We start from the raw sequence: 18,862 nt of genomic DNA, 5'->3' as shown, positions 1-18,862 counted from the left end.
TATATATATGTAAAAAAGTTAAAAACATAAAACTACAAGTACAAATCAAGCGAGACTCAAGGATTGAAGATTAGATTATTGAGAATTTGGGATTAGGGATGAAACTTGGGCAAATGAGGGTGTGAGACAATAAAACCTGAAAAACAAAATAAGAAAAAAAATCATATATATAAACATTATATAGATATGCGATAACGTTACAAAATTAAAGTTATAAACCAAGACGAGATTGAGATTGAAGATGAGATCATTGGGATTGGGAATGTGAAAATGAGACTATAAAAGCTGAACAAAACCAGATGACAACCAATTAGAATTACAACCAATAAATATTATATATATACTATGAAAAAAATAAGTGAATCATTATACAAACCAATAGTAATGGTGGATAGAACGGAGAAGTCATATTGTGGTTGATGTAGACATAGGGGCATTTGTCAAAGTTGTCATTACAACAATTAAATTTGAATACAAAAAATAACACAATATATTATTAGTAAAAGCAATATTATAGCAATATCAAGGTAAGAGCGATTACTGGATGCAGGTTGTGAACCATCGGTCTCCACAAAGTCTACCACATCTGGAATATGAATTGGCTTCCCCTTGATCCAATTTTAAGTGCAGATCAATGCCTCCACAGTGGTAGGAGACAGTGAGCTCTAGAACAGATCCAATATGTGTCCCCCGGTGCTAAAGACAGACTTTAAGGCTACTATAGTAATAGAGATGACCAAAATACTGTAGGCTATGTCTCTAAGGATTGGATACTTGATGATATTGACCTTCCACCAAGACAATATATCAAAACCCTACGTGAATAGGTGCATCTCTGCTGCCAACTATCTATCTAACTCCAATTGTGTGTCTGAAGGCCGAAGCTCCGCAACTTTATCCAATCTCTCACCCCACCCTAACCTACGCTTTTTCCCCATCCCGACTTCGGGAGGAGGTGATGCGGTAGGTGTAAGTGCATGAATATTACCACCCCTAAGTGCGGCAAACATAATGAAGCAATATTTTAAGGGTTTCCCTAACCCTTACCGCAATATGATCTGCCCATGCCTTCCTATTCACCAATGTCAATCCATACACCATGTTATCAATTTTGTACACAAGAATAATAGCCATATATAGGAAGATATTTAACTTACTTAAATCCCCCCAATACTTGTCATACTTAACCTGCATACTCATTGTCATTTCCCACAGTCGTGTTTGGTCAATTCTGCACATTTCATCCAATTGTATTTTCACCTGACATACTTGCTAACAAAACTCATTGGATGTAACGTACGAAGAATCGAAAATAGTGGTTGTAACCTCGTAGAAAAGTCTAAAAACTTCTACAAAAATCCCAACAACCACATAATCATCATCATTAGACTTGCTCAATCCTCCCTCATCACTAAAATGGTTGACATGTTGTATGTCCTCCTCACCCAATAATTTAAAGGTCTTCTTAAACTCTTGGGTTGTCTCCAACATCAGAAGGTTAAGTTCCATCTTGTAAGAACATCAATTTACAACCCCTTCTTGTATTCAATATTCGCAATCCTTACAACCTTGAATTTATCAAGCTGTGTCAGTGAGGATCTCACAAATCTCAGCGCAGTTCTAACTCTTGCAACCGAATTATACACATCTTTCAAACCGTCGGTCACAACAAGATTTAGAATATGTGCATCACATCTCACATGTAGACAATCACTACCCATGATTGTATTATTGTCCTTTCTAAACTTTTTCTTAAGATACCCCAAAGCATATCGTTAGAAGAGACATTGTCTTACCAGCCCCCACTCATCTATCGTGACCTCCAAAGCCTTCCCAATGGTCTTACATTTGTGATTGACAATTTGACAAAACTTGAGAATTGTTTTTGTTTAATTGCCAATCATAATCTAAAAATGTGCCGTAAAAAACATATAATTAGAATTTTGGACCGATGTCCATGTATCGGTCACGAGGCAAACTCTTTGACCCTTCAATTGGTTTCTCAACTGTTTTCTATGTATACTATATAGTTTCATAATATCCTTCGCCACCGTGTGGTGAGAAAGAATGTCAAACCTAGGTTCCAAGTACTAGAGTATGCTTGGAGCCCTTCATTCTCTACAAACCGAAAGGGTAACTCTTCTACTACCACCATATGAGCTAGGTATCTCCTACACTCATATAGATTATACTTAGTATACCCCTTCAATGTTGCCCTCCCCATTACTCCCATCTGCCATTTTTTAAGTCCAATCTCAAACCTTGATTTGCTTGTAAAGAATGTCTAATTGGACTCTTTTTGCATTATTCTTCTAAGTACACATTCAATTGGGATGTACCAGGTCTCCTATAGTGACATCCATACACTTTATCACAATGGTTACACTTAACTTGGAGATTATTGGGATCACCATCTTATATTTTGGTAAAGTTAGACCACATAATGGAAACTAGTTTCTTAGTTGGTGGGCCCATGGGTGTAGGATTAGATGTAGGGTCAAGGTTAGGGTCGTGGTAGGGGGTCGGTAGGGTCAGGGGAGCTAGCACTAAGACTAGTGGTTGGATTTGCCTTACTATCCATTCTTGTTGATTAATAAAACCCTAACATACATGATTGCATGATTCAAAAATCAGAACAAAATTTCATAAACTCATACAATCATGAACATTAAGGGGTTTCAATATTGAAAATTTGAAACCCCAATCTGTTTTGGGGTTTCAATATTGAAACCCCCAAAATAGATTGCTAAATTAAATCAGGGGTTTATTTTGAAACCCCTAACAGCTTAGGGTTTCAATTTTGAAGTCCCTAATTTAATTTAGGGTTTCAATTTGAAACTAATTCGACACCCTAAAATCATCTAGGGGTTCAATTCGAACCCTTAAACTAATTTAGGGTTTTGGATTGAAACTCTAGATTTACAATTTTACATCACAAATTCCACCAAACATTAAAAAAAATTCACACAAATATCTCCACAGCAGACAAATCACAACCCCATCTTCCAAATCCATTCATAAATCCCATTCTTCATAGTCCAATGACACCAATCTGAAAACTAAAAATTAATTTAGGATCCTTAGGATACTTACAAGATGAAGATGTAGGAGACGTAGGAGAGAGACACACGAACTCAGTGAGGTTGAGGGCAATAACTTGAGGCGACGACAGCGAGTGAGAGAGAGAGAAGTCAAGAATTTATACATTAAACAAAATGACGCCATTTTGGGAATACTTAAAATGGAGTCGTTTTGTTTGATGTATAAGTTATATATGTGTGTGTGTGTGGTGCAGGGTAGCGTAAATGTAGACGTGGCCAAGCCTGGTTGTCCTTTGCACCCATAGGGGTGCTTGAATGCGGGAGAATTACCCCGCCACCTGCATCCGACGAATGGGGCACCATGAATGCAATACATGTGAAGGAAACAAATGACCAGGAGTTAGAGCAGCATATGAGGTAGAAGGTTATTGATAACATTCTTGAGATGAAAGCCTCTTTAAGAAACATGATGAAATTTGGAATGGGGGGCTTTGGTCAGGTGGTTCAAGAGAGAAAGGAAGAGGGTGGATTCCACACTCTTGGAGAGGAGAGTGGGTTAACAATGCCTACTGGAAAGCTTGGCCTTCATGTTGTTAAGCCTACAGCCACTAAAAAGTAGATTGCAAAGTTGCATGACAATAGTGCTGGTAGTGGATAGAAGAAGGGAAAAGAAGGGTTTTCAAATTCAAGAAGTAGGGATAAGTGATCTAACGGGCTTGTGGAAATCAATCAATTAGGGTAGGCCATTATAAGGGCCCAATGAAACCTATAACCTAACTAAATGAAACATTAAGGCTAGGTAAGATGCATCATGAGGTAGCTTTGGCCCCAAGGGCCCAACTAGTGGATTTCAATTGGACACAAATGGAGGGAGCTCCAGCCAGGAGGGAGATGCTACCACTGCTTTGAAAGCCAGAGTACAAGGTGTGTCCGGCCATGCAAAGGAGAATGCAGGCTTTATAGAAGGGTCTCCCATCATAGAGGAAACTGCTAGTACTAAGGTAACTAGCTTTGCTACAGCCGTTAAGGGGACATCCTTAGCTGCAGTTAGAGGATCTAATTCTCTAGATGGTGCTACCAGCTATGCAAATGCTGTTAAAGGACTAGTCTCAGCAGAGAATGGAGAGAAGGGCTTAACAGGTAAGACTTTGACTCCTATGGACTTAAGTTACATTAAGTTGGTTATAGAGAATTGTAGGGTTAAGGTGATGCCCCATTGAAGGTGGCTGCAATAGGTTGTGAGGAATGACAAAACACCCTGATTGGGTACATTATTGGCCAAAAATTGCATTTTTTGGTGGTGAACCCGATTGTTCATAGAATTTGGGGCAAGCCAAGTGCTGGTGAAGTCCTTTCCTCTTAAAATGGCTTTATTTTCTTCAAATTGAATTGCTATGACAATTTGAATTCAGTTTCAGAGAGAACTCTGTGGCATATGGCCAATAGGCCATTGGTCCTCAAACAATGGCGTCCAAATTTGTCTCTTCTCAAGGAGGATTTAAGGCCCATCCCTATTTGGGTTAAGCTTCACGGAGTGTCTTTTGAATGTTGGATTCCAGTAGGCTTAAGTCACATAGCCAGCACGGTGGGAAAATTGCTTCACATAGACAAGTTGACAGCTTCAAATAAAGAATTAGCTTTGCTCGTATTTGTGTAGAAGTTGAGGCTTCCAAGGAATTGCCTAAGGACTTTTATATTCAGTGAGAAAATGGTGACTAGATCAATATTCTTGTGGAGTATGACTAGAAGCCTCAAGTATGTACTCATCGCAAAGTCTTTGGACACATCAATGCCCAATGTCCTCTGCTTAAATCAAGCTCAAAATCAGCTTACAAGGATTCTAAAGGGGATGACTCGAATGAATGGGTGGAGGTTAGACCCAAGAAAAAAGGGAAAGTAGGAGAGGGGACTAGCAACCTTCAGTATTAAGGAAGGTAGTGAGAGTAGGCCGTCCAACAAGGAATCTACTTGCCCTACCCAGAAAATTACATTTAAAATCTTACTCCTTAAACTACTAAGGGACAATTCAATTGTTCCTTTACACTTGAAGGGTCCCAATACATGGGTAGAAAGGGAGCCATTTTCTGGATCCGAAAGAGAGTACTTGGCCTCTCACCATAACTAAAAGATGAATCATGCCCGAATCTAAATGAGGTTTGTAGTGGTGGAGGAACTAGATCGAAAAAAAGAGGGATTCTAGTTATAAGATATCTAATGAAATCGTTGCTGAAATTGATATCTCATTCCAAGAGAAAGATATCAAATATCTAAAATTTCTTTTTGTACATTATATTTGTGATCCGATCCTCAAGGACCATGATTGGAAATTGTTTGATTGTCTTTCTTTGAGGAAGAGGTGAAACATTTTCCATTATTATGTTTACGATTATTTTTACATGAAGATTTTGAGATCTTGATGTTTGGATGGTTCAGATTGGTGATGTGGTGATTTCAGGGGGGTTTGTGTGTGTGTCTTACCATGTGTGTGGTGATTCCCTAGACCGATTCTACGACATTTTGCCATGAGTTTCATAGGGAAGGAGAATGCCTCGTGATGATTGGGGTGGAACATTTTTGTATTGGCTTCACCTGATAGATGGGAAGGAGAAAACCTCAGCGTATCACGTGTGGTGTCTTAGAGTTGGTTGGTCTAGTAGAATGTGACCCTGGTGTAACATGTATTTCATTGTGCATAATTGGATAATTTGAAACAGGCAAATCAACTTGCACGTTGGTCGGGTGGGAGTGATTTCCTGAGTCGAATGGTGAAGTGATTTCTCCTACTTGGAATTTATGTGATGAGATTTTATGTGATGTGATACGATGAGTTTTACACGCCTAAGAAGAAGGTGATTCCTCGGCTTGTTGATACATACATATATATTTATATATATAAATTCTTATACTTGAGTTTTGTACAAAGGTAATTCTTCAGAGGGTGATTCATTGCCAAAACTGTGAATGATGCATGTTTTGCTTAGAAGGTGATTCCTTTCCAAGCATAATACACCTGTTCACAGTATATTTTACATGAAACTATGCATTACACCATCATGTACATTGTCTCTTATTAGCAATATTATCATAGTTGTTTAATCTACTTATGGTTTCGTTTGTTGGAACCGTAGGTTCTGATGTATAGTTGCTCCAGGAAAGGTACCCGAGAAAGGAGGACTAACCCTACCCGAACAATAGATACGGAGGTCTATCCTTGCCATTAAGTAACTGCATTGTTTATTTGGAGTTGTGTTATTTAGTCCAAAAACCAATTATGTTTGGTTCACCGTATTTGGATATAGGGAACAAATACATGGTTCTGTATATTATTGGAGAAATGAAGTGATATATGGATATTTGGGTGATTAATGAATGAACCCTATTTATGGTTTAAAACTTTGGTGCAAATAGTACTTAACCTTTACTTATTTCGTTGCAGTTTAAGCGTCCAATAACTTACATGTACATTTCTTTGTGAACACTACACACCTAGTCTTGATTTAAATCTTGGATGTTGTCGATCGACTGACACCTTTGGTACCATGGATCCTCGTCAGGTCCTTTACCGAGGAACGGGACGCCACAACCGTCAACCATTTCACTTCCAAGTTCTAAAATATTTCATTTCCACAACATCATTTTCTCATGTAGGAATGTCACTTTCTTTTCAACAACCCAGTTCTCTCCAGTTTGCAAGATATAAAATTTATTATTTATTTCTCAATTTTCCAAGTTATAATTTTTTTTCTCATTACAAACTGGATGTGAAAAATCGAAGATTTTGACAACACAATTTTCTTATGTAGGAGCGCCATTTTCTTTTCAACAACCCAATTCTCTTCGACTTGCAAGGTATAGAATTTATTATTTATTTTTTAATTTTTCAGTTTATACAAATTGGATGTGAGAAACCCTAAAATTTATAGTGTTTGAGAAACCCCATAACTCATTGATTTTGTTAGAAACCAAAAATTATGTTAGATGTGTTGTTTTAGATTGTATTGGATAGTTGATTCATGACTTATTGTGTATTGTGGTTTGCTGAATTTGCCAAGACTTCACAAAGTTGCAACTTGCTTATGTAGTGTTTTGACTTGTTACTTCCAAATGTACTGTGGTTCTAACTTTTTTCTTTGTTTATACATTTTCGGTAGTGTAGTATCTCTGATATTTTTTTCGTTTATACGATAGTGTCTCTGATATTTTCTTAGCTATGATTGGTTGAGTTTGTGCATCCGCGAAGCAATTCTGTCATACTTGTGTCTAGATTGTAGCATATTATTTGGAATTTGTGGTATCTCACAAACACCATCAAATACAACATCAATCGAGGAACCACATTGTTATTCTGGTGATAAAATATCTATGAAGACTTCTGGTAAGGATGAAAGTTACGAACAACGATTTTTTTCATATAGAAATTGGAAAGTAAATATTTTTTCTACTACTATTTGTTTTTCATTAGAGCTTACTAAAAAAAATCTATTGTGGGTTGCAGTTTGGATGATCATGTAAATATTTTTGTTTGATTGACCCTAAGAGTCCTGATTATGAAAAATGTTAATTAAACAACAACATCGTATAAATGAATGCTTGATGACCTTTCAATTAGTCTTGGCCTAGGAATGGTATCAATGAATTAGTGGCCAATCCAATGAATTAGTGCATTCATTTATCAAAGTAGATGTTTGATGACCTTGATTTTGATGTGCCTTGGCGAACACATGCGCCATCGTCGACAAGACAAAGTGATATATATTGTTTATTTGATAAAAATCTAGATTCTAACTACAATATTAAGAATTGTCTCCCTGAAAGCTGCTAAATTATAGGATATAAATGAACAAAAGATGTTAATAAGGTTTGTGGCTAAACCTCACAAGCACAAACCCAGATAAAAAAAATTAATGTAGAAAGAAGGAAGAAGATATCATGCCAGAAGTCATGAAGATAAATAAGGAAGCAATGCCCTATGAAAAAAAACTAGATCTCGAATACCACACACCACTAGGAGAAATCAACACTATAAGTGGAGGGTTGAGACAAGGGTCTTGACCTTATCTGCAAGGAAAGCATACGAGTTTTGGTCATCACAAAAATAAGGATTTACTTGATGAGTGAATCACAGAAAGCAAACGGCCTATAGAAAGCCTTGCAATAACTTTAATTGATGAAGACTGCAAATGGGAAAATTATCCATAAAACAACACACTAGGTCTCAACAATACTTGCATATGATGCATATGATGCTAGTACTTCCCAAAGATCTCAAGGTCAGACTAATTGATGACCTCAACAAACATAAAGTAATGTCACATGGAATCATGAAGATGTGCCCAAAAGTAACCTTAAAAAAACCATAGGCTGGGCTTGGACCCCAAGTAGAGGGAGTAGCATATAATATAAGAAAATGTTTCAAATTGGAGGAAATGGAGAAATTGTTAGAAGCTAAAAGAAGTGTACTATCCGACTAGCTGTCAAATATGGTCATAGTTAAGAAGGCCAATATCGAATGGAGAATGTGTGTGCACTATACATATTTGAACAAGGACTACTCAAGGATATCATTCCATTACTACGTATGGATTGACCTAATTGTATATTCCATCAAATATCACAAATTTATCAACTTCGCAGATACTTTCTATGAAAAAGGACGTGTAAATGAGTCGAGCCAGAGCTTTTTATCAAGCTATATTTTATGTTTACGAGCAGTCTATTTAATATTCGAGCGATCGAGCTCGAGCTTGTTTGCAAGTTGTTTCATTTAAATAAAATAGACTATTTATATTATCTCTCTCTAACTTTATTTACAAATCTTGAGAAACAAACATTGATAATATCTTTATAAAGTTTATACATATATATGTCAATGATAATGTTTATAATGATTCAAGTAACATGTTTAGTATTAGGAACATGATTTCCTCTAACCTCTATAAATACTTAAAATATTTTCTTTGTAAATATAGAGATAATACTATAAAGATTAATAAATATGAAGTTATTCAAGGTTATTGTGAGCTTATATGAGTCAAGTTAAATTTTATACGAGTTGCATCATTTAATAATCAATCATAATTTCTTGTTCATGAACGTCTCCTTAGTAAATTAAGTCAATCTCGAGGGGCTTGTCAAGTAGTCTTGTTTATTTACAACTATATCTACGAATGCAACTTAATAAAGATTAATATTCTTGCTAACCAAGGAAAAGCTTCCTTCAATACCGACCGAAGGCTATAATGCTTCAAAGTGATGCCTTCGAACTAACTTAATAAAGTTAGGGCAACCTCTAAGTGGTTGTGGAACAAAGTATTGCACACGGTGGAAGGAATGTAAAAGTCCACATTAATGATTTGCTAGTGAAAAGGAAAGAAAGTACACATTACATAGCAAACGACCTTGAGGAAGCATTAACATTGCGAAATTATCAAATGAAGTTGAATTCCATAAACTGCACCTTTGGTATATCGTTGGACAAGTTCCTTGGACTGACCTGGTTTGGCTAATGAGAGTACCTCAAGTATTCTCAGAAGAAAAATTGAAAAACAAAGAAGGAAGAAATTGTTTTTTGTTACATGAACATAAGGGAACTTATTGTAAAGCCTTACAAATGCAGAGGAGTATAGGATCTATTTAAACATAAAACTGAAATGATCAAATTACATAAAAGAATCACACGACAGCTGGTAAACAATCCTGAGAGATTTAACAAAATCTGAAAGATGCGGTTGCAAAAAATCTGTCGCATGAAATCCGAGTATTCCAAGATATATCCGTTGCTCTTTGTCAGTACTGATTTTTTTGGTTGAATTCGAGATATGCGCATCCTCCTTTGTTGGAGTTTCCTTATCTTGTTGAACTATCATTTTGGGTTGAGTTTGTTGCCATTGAGACTCCTTCACCCTTCAACGTCTCTCCATCAATATAGCATGATTTGTGGGATTTATCATCCTTATCTCTTCGGTAGTTTTGGGACTCCTTATCACTCCATTGAACCCCACAAATCATGCCGAGCTACTGGGTTGTGCTAATACCCTCCTGCAAACTGTGCCAGGGTTGGAGGTAGAGTTTGGTTTGAAAGTTACTGAGTGCAGCCTTGGACATCGGTTTGGTGAAGAGGTCTGCTACTTGTTCTGTTGTGGAGATGTGTTTAGTGATGAGAAGTCCAAGTGCAACTTGTTCGCGCACAAAATGGTAATCCAACTCGATGTGTTTACTACGAGCATGAAACACCGGATTTATTGTCATATGTAGAGCACTTATGTTGTCGCAATAGAGTGTCGGAGTAGAGGCTAATGGAATGTGAAGGTCTTTGAGGATAAATGTCATCCATGTGAGTTCAACTGTTGTGTTTGCCATGGCTCGATACTTCGCTTCGATGCTAGATCTAGAGATGGTGTGCTGTTTTTTTGCACACCAGGAGATGAGATTTTTGCCAAGAAATGTGTAGTATCCATTGGTAGATCGCTTTGTGGTAGGACACCCTGCCCAATTTGCATCTGAGAAAGCACAAAGATCAAGTGTTGTGTTGGAAGTAAAATGTAAACCTATATCAATTGTGCCTTTGACATATCTTAAGATATGGCGAACCATTTTTAAATGCACTTCAGTGGGACCATGCATGAATTGTGATACATAATTAACACTATATGAAAGGTCTGGTCGTGTGAGAGTTAGGTACTATAAAGCATCAAAAAGTCCTCTAAAATGACTTGGGTCTTCTAACAAATTATTTTTTGATGAAGTCTTTGTTTTTGCTTTAAGAGGTGTACTCATCGGTTTGTAATCAACCATGTTGGCTCGTTCAAGGATGGTAAGTGCATAGTGTGTCTAAGACAAGTGAAGACCATCAGAATTATGAGAGATCTCGATCTCGAGGAAATGATGGACTGATCCCAAATCTTTCATTGCAAATTTTGAGCTTTTGTGTTTATTTTTTTTTTTAAAGAGTCGAAGTCACATGTCCAAGAGTGACCCCTATCCACTTTTATTAAAAAACTTCACTTATGGTGGAGGAATATCGTGAAAATAGAAAAACAACCCAAAAGGACTTACAAAAAGTTCCCCAAACATAACACTACACAAGAACCCCAAACATCCACCAAAAATAATATCCCACCCAAACCAGAAATCTTTTAGTGTCTAAGATAAGGGATACTTAGTTTATCCATTCGAATCAAATCCCGAATCATTCCTGGGAAGAGATCAACGTCACAAAAATCAGAATTTATACCTCGAGTTCCTTGCTTTGCCAAACAGTCAGCCACCATATTTGCTTCTCTAAAAATGTGCCTGAAGCGTACATTTAATTCACAAGCAATAGCCTTAATTTCCTCCCAAAAATCTCAAAGAAACCAATATTTGCACACACTCGAAGCTAACCAACCTACTAAAATCAATGAATTCGTTTCTACTAATACATCCCACAATCCCAAATCTCTACACAATCTAAGCCCATCAAGAAGAGCTCTACATTTAGCAATGTTGTTTGTAGCCTGACCATAAAAATGCATGAACCCCGCCACTACTCCCCCTTGATAATTCATAATAATGCCTCCCCCCACCACCATCTCCTGGATTCCCGCAAGAACCCCCATCTACATGTAATTTTACTCGCCCTCTCTTTGGAGGTTGCCATGCAAATAATCTCACTCACCTTTCCTCAAGAGGAGCAACCCTACAAGCTAAAACTTCTAAAATGGCACGGTCATTAACCCCCATTTTACGAAAAATTTTAATCTTATTAGAGAGATCTCTAATTAAACTTTTAACAATACCAATAATATTAACCGGATTAAAAATAATACCTTCCATTCTTGCCGCGCACCGAGCTCGCCAAATCACCCAAGAATTCACAATAGGGAGAACCCCCCGAAGCCACCCCACCTGCATTTACAAGGATGCTCTTGGCCACCAATAACTCATCATTCCCTCCCAATTTCAGATCTGAGGCATTCTCATACAACATGCCTCTGGAAAATATTGCCACACTTTCTTAGCACCTTCGCCCCCACATAATAAATGCTGAAGAGATTCCTGTTTCGATTGAACACGATACTCACACTTCGAAACAAGTGGAATGCCTAAACGCTGGATAATATCATCAACCGAGATTGCCCTCTTCATAGCACGCCAAATAGAGAAAGGTAATTTTTTTGGTATCCAATTCTTCCGAAGCCATTTCTTCCAAGGACATATTTCCCCATGCCTTCGAATTAACTCCCAAGCTGATTTTGTACTAAACTCACCATTAATTGCTGGCTCCCAAATACATATATCCTTTCCCTGACATAACCGCACGCCAGACTCCCGAATTTTGCTACATATCTCTTCTGGGACTAAATCCCGCAGTCTATGCAAATTCAGTCCAGCTTCCGTAAGCACATCCGAAACCTGTAGATCACAATTACCCACCAACGGAACTGATGCAATCAACGAACCCTCCCCTAGCCAATTATCCAGCCAAAACTTAGCATGCCAATCTCGAATAATCCATCTTGAATGCTCTATAACTTTCGGCATTCTCTCCACGATACCCTTCCAGAATCTCGACCCTTTTCAAAGCTGCATAATAGAAGAAATATGAGAATTTTCCACATATTTGGTAGAAAAGAAATTCGAGCACATTGACTTTTCCTTAATTAATTTCCACGCAAATTTCATAAGCAAGGAATCTTGGACTTCATGAAGGTCCCGAATACCCAACCCACCCTCTTCAACCAGCAAACAAATCTTCCACCAAGATACCCACTTCCTTTTTTTAATCTCCATCGAAGATCCTCAAAGAAAATCTGAAGATATTTTCTTAATTGTCGATAACACTTCTTTTGGCAAATTCAGTACTGAAAGCACATGAATATGCATACTATTCAAAACATGCTTGATAAGCACAATTTTACCACCAAAAGAAAGAAGCTTACTCTTCCACCCAGTTAGCTTTTTCTGATTTTTGTCAATAATGAATCAAACATGCGAATTTTCATTCGGCCTACAAAAAGAGGAACACCCAAATACGTATAAGGCCAACTACCTTTCGCAAAACCCGACATTAACTTCAACCCTCTTTTACGATCATTCGATATAGATGAAGACAAGAGCATCGAAGACTTACTTGGATTCATCAATTGCCCGGACATCATTTCATACCGATGCAAGACTCCCATAAGATTCTGAATAGATGCTTTTTCTCCATTCGCAAAAATCAATATATCATCCACATAAAATAAGTGGGAGATCAAGGTTCCTCATCCCGAATGAAAAGGCTTAATACGACCCATATGGTATTCTTAGTGAAGCATACAAGAGAGGATCCCCTCAGATAAAATAAATAAATAAGGAGAAAGTGGGTCACCTTGACAAAGTCTACGTGACGCCTTCAAAAATCCTTTAGCACATCCATTAAGCATTACTGAATAAAAAGGAGAGGAAATATCATTAAACACAACACTTCTCCACTTTTCTGAAAACCCAACTGGTGCAGAATTTCTAAGAGAAAGTTCCAGTTAACACGGTCATAAGCTTTGGCCATATCAATCTTTAACATAACATTTTCCCCTCTCACTTTCCTATTTATGCCTTGAACCAATTCCTGAGCCAAAGAAATATTCTCAAAAATACTTCTACGTGGAATAAATGCTACCTGTTCCGGAGATATAATCTTATTCAGGATCGGCACCAAACGACAAACCATAATCTTCGACATTATTTTATAAACAACTGAACAAAGACTGATTGGGCGAAACTGACCAAATCCCACAGGTTCCTCCACCTTTGGAATTAAAACCAAATTGGTCGCCCCAAAAAAAAGTAGAAAGAGATTTCCCTTCAAAAAAATCCTTAGCCATCTCCAAAAGATCACCTTTAATAATATCCCAAGCTAGCATAAAAAAACTAGCTGAGAATCCATCCGGACCTGGACTACTATCTGCAGGAATAGACCATAAAGGCTACTTAACCTCCTCAATAAAAGGGGCAGCACATAAAGTATCATTCTCCTCCATAGAAACCACCGAATGTATCAACTCCAACTCACCCAGATTGCTATCAATCGGCGTCATCGCAAGAAGCTGTTGAAAAAATAAAATTGCTCCCTCATGCACCGCATCTCGTGAATCCAACAATCCACCATTTTCAAGCAGCATCCTCTGAATTATTTTACTCTTTCTCTTAACCCATAGTGAAGAATGAAAGAAACTTGTATTGGAATCTCCTTCAGCAATCCATTTCACTCTTGATTTTTGACAGGCTAATACTTCCTCTCGGTGCAACCATTTAATATGATCCTGCTTATACTTCAATAGCTCAAACTTTGTCTGGGATGTAAAATTCCGAGAGAGATCAACCTCCAACTCAACAATGTGCTCCTACAATATTTGTAATTCCACATCAACGCGACCAAACACCTCCATGTTCCATGATCTCAATGCCCCTTTGAGTGCCTTTAATTTCCTACTAATACGGAACATATCACACCCTTCAATATTAGAGTTCCAAACTGACTGCACTAGAGGAATAAACTCCTCATGGGTGCCCCACATACGGAGAAACAAAAAAGGATGAGCAACCGATAACTCCTCTCTACCCAGCCTTACCAACATCGGAGCATGATCCGAGGATGTTCTCGGCAAATAAGAGACCGAAACACTCTCAAAACAACTCAAAAAATGCAGATTCACTAGTACTCTATCCAACTGAGCCAAATGCTTCTACCACCTAGCCTCCCATTACACCATGACAACCGGTTACCTTTACAAGGCAGATCCACTAGAGCACACTCATGAATATAGTCATTGAATTCTCTCTTCACATGAGAGGCCTGCAACATCTCACCCATATTTTCACTATCATTTCTAATTATATTAAACCCCCCCCCCCCCCCCCCAATGAACCAAGGAAGTCCACCAGAGTCTTGTCCCTTCAAAAAATCCAAAAGCTCCAATCTCTTGACTCGAAAACAACTGGCATAAAGAAAAGTCGCAAGCACCCGACAATTCCCATGAACAAACCATCCACTCAAAGCTTGATCCGACATTGAAAGCAATTCAAACTCTAATTCCTCCACCCAAAAAAGCCAAATTTTTCCACCCACCTTTGCTTTATTTAAATAACATGGCAACTTCATCTATCGTGCCCATTTGCTACATTTATTAGAATTCAAAAACGGTTCTAGAATGGCCACCACCCAAGGATGACTTTTATTCAAAATACGCTAAAATCTACTCCTCGACGAAAGAATGCCCCTAATATTCCAGGTAAGGATATACATAAAAAAAATTAAAGGAATTTTTTGGAGCAAGTACGATGCTCCAACATAACTATAGATTTTTCTTTTCTCACCCCTTTCACTTTTCTCAGAGGAACATGCATATCAGGATCAAATTCAAAGGACTTTGCTGCTAACTCATTCACGTCCTCCTCAAACTCACCCTCTCACCCAGTCTTGCACCCCACGCCCACATTTCTTTATCTCCCCCCCCCCATCAAAAAAATCCCTATCACCCAGCCCACCTAACTCAAACTCCAACGCTTCATCCACTAAATGCAACGTACTCCATGGTTCAGAATTTCCAATCAATTCCAGGCCATCCTCATCCGAATCCGTTTCTGTGATCTCAAACCAATTTTCTTTATTTTGCAAAGGCGTTACCTTTACCTGAGCATTCACTCCCGCAGATAATACATCCGAAGGCCCTACACCCTCCTGGATCACGTCCACCCACACACTCCATGTGATACTTCTCTTCTGCCTTCGTCCATACACTTCTCAAAAACCATCCCATCTTGCAAGACAAACTAGATACCATGAGAGACCCCATTAGATTCAGCCCGTCGCTCCCGAATTGCCTCCAAAATAATATCCCTGCAAGACCTCGAAGCCTCCCCCACCTCCTTTGACGTAACAATAATTTCATTCTCACGCTCCCGATGCCCCACCTTCTTCCACGTGCTTTTCACATTATTAATCTTCTGCCTTTCACCATGATCCAACCCTGATTGTTCTTTCATCCTTGGCTCGGTACGCTCACGTCTAGAACATCTTGCCTCCAAATGACCTTGCTTCCTACAACAAACACAGAAGGTTGGTAAAAAATCAAATACGACCTTTTGAAAATGACTTTTCACGATCCTTGGTGGACCCAACCAAAAAGAATGCTGCACAGTTTGAGAAACATCAATTTCCACACATATGCGTACAGCCTCAGGGCGAGTCACACATGTTGTAGCATTATCTCGCTTCAAGAAACACCCAAATCCATTCCCAATACTACGTAACATTGATTCTTGGAAATAGTTGAGAGGTAAACCCGGCAAAGTCAACCGTATAGGAACCCATGGAGAATCTTCATCTTCCACATAATCTGGAGTCCAATGAGCAACTCGAAAAGGACTTCCATGAATCTCAAAATTTCCTCGAGCCATCACACTGATAAAATCCTCCTCCTTTGCCATCCGAACCAGCACATTACGTGGGTTACGTAATTGTCCAATAACCGGCATCGCCTGAAGTCCCCATCGATTTTTTATAAAAGCACGAATATGATCTAGCGAAGGCCAATGATGAAGAAATTTCAGAACCACCGAGAACCAAAACGGCTTAGTAGATTGTTGGATCTCGGCCTTTGAAAATAGAAAAAACATCTCACCATCCTGAAACCGAGGTTCATGCAGAGGGAGAACCACCTATGGCAAAATTTGTGGCTTCACAGTAACTAAATCCACAAAACCACGCACCCCTTGTCCCACCGAAGTAAACCGTGAGTCCCTTCCAGCCATTCCTATCCCCCTCCTCTCATCTGTGACCCCTCCAGTGCCCTGCCCTGCCATATGAGGCAGTAGGCCAGTGGCTATCACCATGCAAAAACCCTACGCACCCCTCAAAAGTTGAGAGAAAAATATCCCCTTGCCACGTCACAACACTCTAGGTTTGTCCATAAATACAAATTTTGAGCTTAAGAGTTGAATAAATGTTGAAACTAGAGCTGTTAAGGACTCGGTTAGGAGCATGTCATCTACATAAAGAAGGATAATTAGTGTGCCAAAGTTAGAATGATAAATGAATAAAGATGGGTCTGCTAAGCTACAAAAAAATCCATAATTTTAAAGAAAAGAACTAAACTGATCAAACCAAGCATGATGTGCTTGTTTGAGACCATAAAGAGCCTTTTGAAGCTTGCAAATATGTTTTGGATATCGAGAGTCAACCATTCCTGGAGGGTGTTCCATATATATGTCTTCTGAAATTAAACCATGAAGGAAAGTATTTTTTACGTCGAGTTGACGTATGGGCCATTGCTGAACAAGTGCTATAGTGAGTACCATTCGGATGGTTCCAGGTTTGATGACTGGAGAGAAGGTCTCGGTGTAGTCCAAGTGTCAACTTGGTGATACCCCTTTGCCACAACTCGAGCTTTGAGTCTATCTAATGAACCATCAGGTTTAAGTTTTGGTTTGAGCACCCATTTAGATCCAATAACATGCATATCCGAGGTGCATGGAACAAGTTTCCAAGTGTGATTTTTATGTAAGGCTTCAAGTTCTTCATCCATTGATTCTTTCCACCCAGGATGAGCTAGAGCAGATCGTATGTTGTGAGGTTCACGAGGGATATTTGCTGAAAATATGGAAGAAGTCAAGGCATATTTTGAATTGGGTTTTTTTATTCCTTTTTGTGATTTGTTGCATGAAATCCGAGTATTCCATGATATATCCGTTGCTCTTTGTCAGTATTGATTTTTTTTGTTGAATCTGAGATATGCGCATCCTCCTTTGTTGGAGTTTCCTTATCTTGTTGAACTACCATTTTGGGTTGAGTTTGTTGCCATTGGGACTCCTTCACCCTTCAACGTCTCTCCATCAATATAGCATGATTAAGCATGGAATGTGAGGGTTGTGTTTGAATTTGGGATTGTAGGTTGGTTTGATTGGGTTCGGTTTCAGGCTGGAACTGGAGTAAGTTTTGAACATATTGGTGCGGTAGCGGTATATCAAGTTCAGGCTGAGATGTTTCAAGTGTGGAGGTTGGCAGTTGCTCGTCTTGCTTAGGAGCATTGGGCTCAGAAGCATTTTCGAGCTGCTGGTTTCTCTATATGTCTGAGGAGGAACCTGTGGAAATTCTAGGAATTGTAGGCAATATTGGGATAGCAGTTAGTGGACTCAAAACATGGTGGTGTTAAAGGGTGTGACTCGGTTTCGATAGTATGGGAGGAGTTAGTATGAGGCAGCCATGAGTCAAATATGCTTTGGTTCCGAGTGTTTTTATAGGGAAAAAATAATTCATCAAAGACCACATGGCGGGATATTAAAAATTTTATGCTTGAGGGATGAAAGCATTTGTATCCTTTGTGTTTATCACTAAATCCCACAAAGATGCAAAGAACAGTTTTTGGATCAAACTTGTGTTGTCATGAATCTCATGTGTAAAGAAAACATTTGGAACCAAAGACACGAAGTGAAGAGTAATTGTAATGAGTGCCATACAATGTAAAGTAAGGAGTTTCAGAGTTAAGGGGAGTTGAGGGCAAGCGATTTATTAGGTAGACAGCCGTGGTAAAGGCTTCTACCCATAAAAATAAAGGTGCACCACTATGAAATAACATGGTCATTCCGAGTTCACGTATTATCCTATGTCGTCTTTCAACCATACCTGTTTGCTCTGGAGTGTAAGGGCATGATACCTGATGTAAGATTCCAGTGGAGAGAAAATGGGATGATAGCTTGGAGTTTATGAATTCTCCACCCCCATCCGAGTGAAAAACTTTGATTTGTTTGTTGAATTGTCTGTTAACATATTGTTCAAAGGCGAGATAAGCATTTGTAAAATC

Source organism: Juglans regia, chromosome 3 (assembly GCF_001411555.2).
Source record: "Juglans regia cultivar Chandler chromosome 3, Walnut 2.0, whole genome shotgun sequence".
NCBI classification, from domain to species: domain Eukaryota; kingdom Viridiplantae; phylum Streptophyta; class Magnoliopsida; order Fagales; family Juglandaceae; genus Juglans; species Juglans regia.
The sequence above is the reverse complement of the archived record's forward strand: the minus strand, read 5'-3'. Positions refer to the sequence as shown.